General features: G+C 40.1%; 1 long non-coding RNA gene across 50 annotated transcripts; it reads right to left on the bottom strand.

The window, feature by feature from the left end:
* Positions 1-1862: 1862 nt before the first annotated feature.
* Positions 1863-8059, bottom strand: LOC118375657 (uncharacterized). 50 transcript variants are annotated; one of them, XR_008092507.1, is made up of 9 exons: positions 7956-8059; positions 7339-7479; positions 7072-7167; positions 3593-3745; positions 3383-3493; positions 2226-3207; positions 2130-2161; positions 2066-2097; positions 1863-2033 (listed from the first exon to the last, which is right to left on the bottom strand). It is a non-coding gene; the product is annotated as an uncharacterized LOC118375657 (long non-coding RNA). The 50 variants fall into 50 exon arrangements; XR_008092348.1 differs by having other exon boundaries at positions 1863-2097; positions 2226-2289; positions 2386-3207; XR_008092905.1 differs by lacking the exons at positions 2066-2097; positions 2130-2161 and adding an exon at positions 2098-2129 and having other exon boundaries at positions 1863-2001; positions 2226-2289; positions 2386-3207.
* Positions 8060-8474: the final 415 nt, after the last annotated feature.

Genomic DNA, 8474 nt, shown 5'->3' with positions numbered 1-8474 from the left:
GTTCCATTATTAAAGGGACCAGTGTTCCATTATTAAAGGGACCAGTGTTCCAGTGTTATTAAAGTGACCAGTGTTCCATTATTAAAGTGACCAGTGTTCCATTATTAAAGGGACCAGTGTTCCATTATTAAAGGGACCAGTGTTCCATTATTAAAGTGTCCAGTGTTCCATTATTAAAGTGACCAGTGTTCCATTATTAAAGTGACCAGTGTTCCATTATTAAAGGGACCAATGTTCCATTATTAAAGGGACCAGTGTTCCGTTATCAAAGTGACCAGTGTTCCATTATTAAAGTGACCAGTGTTCCATTATTAAAATGACCAGTGTTCCATGTATATAGCGCAGCAGCCTCGAGGGTGCAGGGTTGAGTAGCCGGGTGGTAGCTGGCTAATGACAGTGACTAAATTCAGGGCAGGGTACTGGGTGGAGGCCGGCTAGTAATATCTATTTTAATAGTCTGATGGCCTTGAGATAGAAGCTGTTTTTCAGTCTCTCGATCCCAGCTTTGATGCACCTGTACTGACCTCGCCTTCTGGATGATAGTGAGGTGAACAGGCTGTGGCTCGGGTGGCTGAGGTCCTTGATGATCTTGGCCTTCCTGTGACATCGTGTGCTATAGATGTCCTGGAGGGCAGGCAGTGAGCCCCCGGTGATGCGTTTGGGGCAGACCGCACCACCCTCTGGAAAGGGTTGCGGACGGTGCAGTTGCCGTACCAGGCGGGTGACACAGCACGACAGGATGCTCTCAATGGTGCATCTGTAAAAGTGTGTCAGGGTGCTAGGGGCCAAGCTGACTTTCTTCCGCCTCCTGAGGTTGAAGAGATGCTGTTGAGCCTTATTCACCACACTGTCTATATGGACCATTTCAGATTGTCAGGGATGTGAACAATGTTTTTGTGTTATTTAATAATAAATAATAATAAATAATAAACAGCTGGAAAATAACTGTTGGATATCAGAGCAGCAGTAACTCACAAGCATTTCGATTAGAAATGCGACTTTCCTGAATTCGATCCTTTGTTTGACCCCCTTAAGGCGATTTAACTCCAAGAGGTATTCGGAGTGGACTTCTAGTCCTACTCAGGAGGCGTGCACACCATCCACTGCTTCAGAGTATATTACTCGCTAATGTTCAGTCTCTGGACAAGCTCAGGGCGAGGATCTCCTTCCAGAGAGACATCAGGGACAATAATAACATACTCTGTTTCACAGAATCCTGGCTCTCTCCGGATATACTGTCGCCGTCCATACAGACAGCTGGGGTTCTCAGAGTGCTTTATCTTTAATGAGCAGGCTGTGATCCCCTACTTAAGGGTAGCATTAAGGGTGGCACCTCTGAGCTCACGGTTTCATCTTGATAATATTCTGGAATAGAGGAGAGGTGGAGTGGAGGAGGCTGGGTTTATGCAATCTCACTTCAAAGCTCAAATGAGCAAGACACACACACATATAGTCTTGCGCAGCCAACCTTATGGGGACATACAATTCAGTCCCATTCAAAATCCTATTATCCCTAACCCCTTACCCTAAACCTTACCCTAGCTCCTAACCCTAATTCTAAGCTTAACCCTAAACCCCTATAATTAGCATTTGAGCTTGTGGGAACCAATAAAATGTCCCCAGTTCGTCAAATTCTGGTTTGTTTACTATTCTTTTGGGGACTTCTGGTCCCCACAAGTATAGTTAAACACGTCCACAGTGAAGTGTGTGTGTGTGTGTGTCAGTGATGGAGGAAATGTGGTCCTCTTTTACTGTTTTTGTGGGATGTATTATCAAGTCTATGTTGTGTGATGTTGATGGGAGTAATTATCAAATCTTAACACGATACACAACAGAGGAAAACAGAGGAAAACGACAGAAAGTAAGTAGTATGAATGTTTATTATTATTTATTAACATGTTTGATTAAATGCCAGTGTTGATGTACATTTGTTAATTCATCAATCAATAAAATGTAAGTCTCTTTTACATCAACAGTTGTCACAAAGAGCTTTACAGGAACCTGGCCTACACCACAAAGAGCTTTACAGTAACCTGGCCTACACCACAAAGAGCTTTACAGTAACCTGGCCTAAACCACAAAGAGCTTTACAGTAACCTGGCCTACACCAAAAAGAGCTTTACAGGAACCTGGCCTACACCACAAAGAGCTTTACAGTAACCTGGCCTACACCACAAAGAGCTTTACAGTAACCTGGCCTAGACCAAAAAGAGCTTTACAGTAACCTGGCCTAAACCACAAAGAGCTTTACAGGAACCTAGCCTACACCACAAAGAGCTTTACAGTAGCCTGGCCTAGACCACAAAGAGCTTTACAGTAGCCTGGCCTAGACCACAAAGAGCTTTACAGTAGCCTGGCCTAGACCACAAAGAGCTTTGCAGGAACCTGGCCTACACCACAAAGAGCTTTACAGTAGCCTGGCCTAGACCACAAAGAGCTTTGCAGGAACCTGGCCTACACCACAAAGAGCTTTACAGTAACCCGGCTTAGACCACCAAGAGCTTTACAGTAACCCGGCTTAGACAACCAAGAGCTTTACAGTAACCCGGCTTAGACCACCGATAGCTTTACAGTAACCCGGCTTAGACCACCAAGAGCTTTACAGTAATCGAACAGGCTAGATTAAAAGAAAAGAAAGTTAGAATACCCATAATTTATATATATAATATATTATATATATATTTATATAATATAATTTCATCACTCAACACAACCTCCAAGTTTAATAAATGAAATGAATCATTTCAGAAGAGTTTCTGTCCAACACCATCAATCAAGTGGTCTTTTTTTGGTCATAATTGTTATATTCAGCAGCCTTCTGATGAGCAACAAGCAACAGATCCCACAGTACTCTAGTGGGTCAGGGAGTGACAAGGTTGTTACACTTTGGACAACACAGAGTGTGATAGCCCCAGAAATAGATGCCCACGTAACTAATCCTCATGAGAAAAATATGAAAATCCTCAAGAAACCCCAATCAAGATATTCATTGATCGACTGATTGTAGAAGTGTGGTGGTTGTTATGCCAACTAGCAGAGCGAGGACTGTAAGTGCTACAGGCTGAGCGGAATTCATAGCCCTGTTTCTGTTGCAGAGACTTCCCTCACAGCAGGACACAGAACCAGAGTCAGAACCAGAACCGGAACCACAGATACTCCTGGAGACACATCCTCGAAGAGTCACAGACCGACCATTACTTGCTGTCACTGCAGAGCAAATATTACATTAGATTTAAAAAATATATTGTCAAAAACAATACAATATGAATGAAATTTACAGAGATAATTCAAATAAACCTAACATTTATTATAACTGTATTCATTACACAAGGACAAAGTATAGCATGAACACAACCAAACACATCAATTGTATGTACTGTACCTGTGTCATTAAGACAGTGATCCTGACCACCCTGGCAGATCACAGCCTGATTACAAACCTCATCTTCTGGATCAGTGCAAGAAAAACACTCAAGTCCATTGTGGGGGTCGTCTGGAGAAACAACAGGACAACTCATGTAAGGATCAGACAACAAACGATCATCTAATTCAACGAAGAACAATGGAGTTCAAAGTTCAGAAGAATATTTACCAGAGAAAGTGTCACTGTTGCAGCCAGATGAGTTGCAGCACGAAGAAGTGAATTGATGGAAACCGATATTCAAAGACATTTTGGGGCTTGACTGACAAAAATGGTCATCCATGCATCCCTTCACGATCCTCTCATTATTACTTGAGTTTGAAACTGAAAGGTAAAATATAAAAATGATTCATGACAATGGTAAGATAGTACTAGAGAAGGTATACTCAGTGCTGGATGAGACAATGTCAAGACTGTGCAAAGCTGTCATCAAGGCAAAGGACGGCTACTTTGAAGAATCTCAAATATACAACATATTTCCATTTGTTTAACACTTGTTTGGTTACTACATGATTCCATATGTGTTATTTCATAGTTTTGTTGTCTTCACTATTATTCTACCCTTGAATGAGTAGCTGTGTCCAAACTTTTGACCAGTACTGTAAGTATTCACACCCCTGAGTCCATACTGTGTAGAAGGACCTTTGGCAGCGATTAGAGCTGTGAGTATGTCTGGGTAGAGTCTCTAAGAGTTTTCCACACCTGGATTGTGCAACATTTGACCATTATTCTTTTCAAAATTCTTCACGTTCTGTCAAATTGGTTGTTGATCATTGCTAGATAACCATTTTCAGGTCTTGCCATAGATTTTCAAGTGGATTTAAGTCAAAACTGGCCACTCAAGAACATTCACTGTCTTCTTGATTCTCCCAGTGTAGATGTGGCCTTGTGTTTTAAGGTTATTGTCCTGCTGAAAGGTGAATTCATCTCCCAGTGTAGATGTGTTCTAGGTTATTGTCCAGCTGAAAGGTGAATTCATCTCCCAGTGTAGATGTGTTCTAGGTTATTGTCCTGCTGAAAGGTGAATTCATCTCCCAGTGTAGATGTGTTCTAGGTTATTGTCCTGCTTAAAGGTGAATTCATCTCCCAGTGTAGATGTGTTGTAGGTTATTGTCCTGCTGAAAGGTGAATTCATCTCCCAGTGTAGATGTGTTGTAGGTTATTGTCCTGCTGAAAGGTGAATTCATCACCCAGTGTAGATGTGTTCTAGGTTATTGTCCTGCTGAAAGGTGAATTCATCTCCCAGTGTAGATGTGTTCTAGGTTATTGTCCTGCTGAAAGGTGAATTCATCTCCCAGTGATGTGTTCTAGGTTATTGTCCTGCTGAAAGGTGAATTCATCTCCCAGTGTCTGGTGGAAAGCAGACTGAACCAGGTTTTGCTCTAGGATTTTGCCTGTGCTTATCCTGAAAAACTCCCCAGTCCTTAACAATTACAAGTGACATGACTGTTCGGTTGGGGTCAGGTTACCGTGGACCATAATCCTACAGAGATGCCTCTCACACCCATCAGTGGGGGAGAGATCGAGAGGTATGAAAGTGGGGGGTTTTATGACATCCATTGTAAATCTTACGGCAGCAGACAAAATCCTCTCAGTATGGAGTGATGGGCTGACTAATGGAGAATCTACTTCTGAACAGTAACATGCAATTAATGGACTTTGGGACAATATTTTTTGTCAGCCAAAACGATAGTAATAATGATAGATGGAATATGAAAATGAATGTCGTTTTTGTTATGTTATAAAAAGTTTAATGACAACATTATAACAAAAACATTGTAACTTGAAGAGTTTTCACAAGATATAACTGATGTTTGCATAGTGTACGCTGTGTGGAAAATGTCTAGATCAAAGAGAATGTTTTTGTGAAGATGAAATGTGAAGTTAGTTGTCTAAATTGGATCTGAGTAAAGTCTAGACCTTGCTTCGTAACTAGTTACGCCCAGAGAACTTGCCCCGAAGGCAGAAATGCCCATTTCTGACCCGAGGGTATAAAACACGTGAGTTAAGAATGAACATTTGGACATTTGACAGCCAAGGTGTGAGTAGTCAGCAACCCCAAAACGTAACACGAGGTAGAAGAAGACTAAGGAACCTTTTAAAAACCTGTGCTATGGATGAGTCTAAGAGGGAGAATTCAAGCAGGACCACACAGTTATTATCTCCAAGGAATCGTGTGTCTGCACTACTTTCATTCCCACGTTGGCGCCCTGAGCTACACGGCTGGCTGGCTGTCCACAGAAGACCCCTTTCAGAACCAGGGGCGAGGAAACAGACCACTAAGAGAAAGGACACTGACACCGTGAGGACAAACCGAGAGTTACACCCAGTAACCGAAGACGTGCCGTCATCAGAGAAGTCAGAACCAGGTCCACGAAAAGACACCCCATCGGAGACCTTCAACACGTAATCACATTATATTCTGACCCATACGAGCAGCAGTTCGGGGCAAGGTTAGGGTTAAAATAAGCATAGTTGACAAATGCACCCAAGTGTGCTTTTCTCTCATGCTTCTCTCTGTCTTTTGAAATTCCCATTTTGTGTAAAATGTGTCATATTGTGTTGGCCCGCTAGGGACTCGTGAGTTTGTGTATCTTATATTATCATTTCAGCTTGTTAGTAAATAAGTAATCAACTCAATTTGTGTGGTACGGACTTATTTAGTGGGACTCGGGTTTGTGCAGATTCCAGGATTATGCGACATTTAGAATGAGACGAAAGAGGAAATTAATTCATTGGTGACTGTTGTGAAATCGATATTCTGATATTCTTTGAGTTAATTTGGGAAATAGAAACTCAATAAAGCCAAACTTTCCCATGGTGCCCCCAGTTAATGAGTTAATAATTGCCTGATTCATTTGATCACGTAATTATAAACCGTTAATCATTCGATGAGCAGCAGTCGTCACATGAATCAATACAACGTAACGACACAAGCATACGCATAACATGATGTAGCCACCACTATGCTTGAAAATATGGAAAGTGATATTCAGTAATATGTTGTATTGGATTTGCCCCAAACATTTCACTTTGTATGCAGGACCAACAGTGAATTGCTTTGTACATTTTTTTACAGTATTTCTTTAGTGGCATGTTGCAAATAGAGGGTATGTTTTGGATTACTTTTTTATTCTGTTCAGGCTTCCTTCTTTTTACTCTGTCAATTAGCAACTTCAATGTTGTTGATCCATCCTCTGTTTTCTCATATCACAGCCATCAAACTCTGTAACTGTTTGAAAGTCACCATTGGCCTCATGGTGAAATTCCTGAGCGGTTTCCTTCCTCTACGGCAACTGAGTTAGGAAGGACACCTGTACCTTTGTAGTGACTGGGTATATTGATACACCATCCAAAGTGTAATTAATTACTTCACCATGCTCAAAGGAATATTCAATGTCTGCTGTTTTACCCATCTACTAATAGATGCTCTTCTTAGTGAGGCATTAGAAAACCTCCCTGATAACTGTTGTTGAAAAAAACTCAATATTTAATCCATTTTAAATTCAGGCTGTAACACATCAAAATGTGGAAAATGTCAGGGGGTGTGAATAGTTTCTGAAGGTACTAACTCACTTATTATAATAATTAATGAAAACATAATCAATGAAAACAATTCCAGTCACCTATTTTTTTGAGTTTTAACTTACCAACGTTGGGGTTGGTTGCTGTACGGTCTTTTCCCCAACGGATATCAATGTCAACGTCCCAAATGCTAAAATGGATGCGTCCTCTGTCATTATCAACTACAATGTCAAAAGTCAAACAAAGGGGATATTTCAAAACATGTGACAAGTTAATTAATACTACATACTATGTCCATTCAAATGTACAATGTAAATTATTCACGCAAGTAGTCAAACTGCAGACTCACAAGGTTTTCTCTGGCTTAGATAAAATTATATGTTTAATCTTACTAGCGGAGGATTGCAGAGAGCTGCTGGAGTTTGTGGAACACACTTGTCCATCACTGCAGGTCTCCAGGGTTTGTTCTAAGCAGCGGGTGTCTGCCGGATCTTTACAGGTGAAACACTGCAGAGCGGCTGAACAAGAGACGGCTACAAGAAACATTCATGTACAGTTATTTCAATTATTTTAATTGCTTTCACAATTCACATAACATTTCAATTAAAAAATATTTGGATATGATTATTTAGAATATACAAGTGAAACGTATCGGCATGTATTACAAACTACTCAAATATACAAATATTTAAAGACTGTAAACATTTCGATATACTTGAACCCAGGTCTGTTTGGTCCTAGTGTTGTTTGAGATCACATATTTGGAAACAAGAATTTGAGAATTGTTTCAAATAGTAGGATATTTATAGGAAATATTTTTGAATATACTTTCAAATATTTCTAATTTATGAAGTTTATTCGGCACCAATATTATTTGAAAATACTCAAATATACAAGAATATGACCATTTAAATAACAAATACTTAATTACACAGGTATTTGTCTGAAAGTAACACAATTATCTTATTACACATATAACTAACCAAATGAAAGATGTAGAAATTATTACCAATGCAGAGCAGCATACAAGCCAGTAAGATAATGATGGTGTGTTTCATTCTGAGCTGAAGCAATGATTACCAGTACAACAAATCCCTGTTTCCAGGACTTTATATAATGTGTAGTCACAAAAGAGTGAAAGACACAATGGAAAACAATAAGAATGATGTGCCAATCAATCTTTGTTTGTTCCTGGGGCATTGCAACCACAATCTACCGGAATATTTACCACACAGACATTGTCACCATGTCCAAATCTACCTAACTCTTCGCTCCCACCCTTTTCCCAGAACCTACCAGTATATCACATTCACATTTCCTTCAGGCTCAAACAAAGACAATTGAGAAATATAATACTGCACAGAACAAAAGCAGAATATTGCATGTCATGTTACCTTTGCATGCCTTAACATGTTCCCAGTATATTCAATTGCTGAAATATTCTGTGTTTGTGCATGAGTATCAGTATGTGTTTTGAGTCATTGTTCAGGCACACAATGTGCTTTTAATCCTCTCCATACTAGGTAAG

Source organism: Oncorhynchus keta, chromosome 1 (assembly GCF_023373465.1).
Source record: "Oncorhynchus keta strain PuntledgeMale-10-30-2019 chromosome 1, Oket_V2, whole genome shotgun sequence".
In the NCBI taxonomy this organism is placed as follows: domain Eukaryota; kingdom Metazoa; phylum Chordata; class Actinopteri; order Salmoniformes; family Salmonidae; genus Oncorhynchus; species Oncorhynchus keta.
This window is presented reverse-complemented; position numbering and strand designations above follow the sequence as displayed.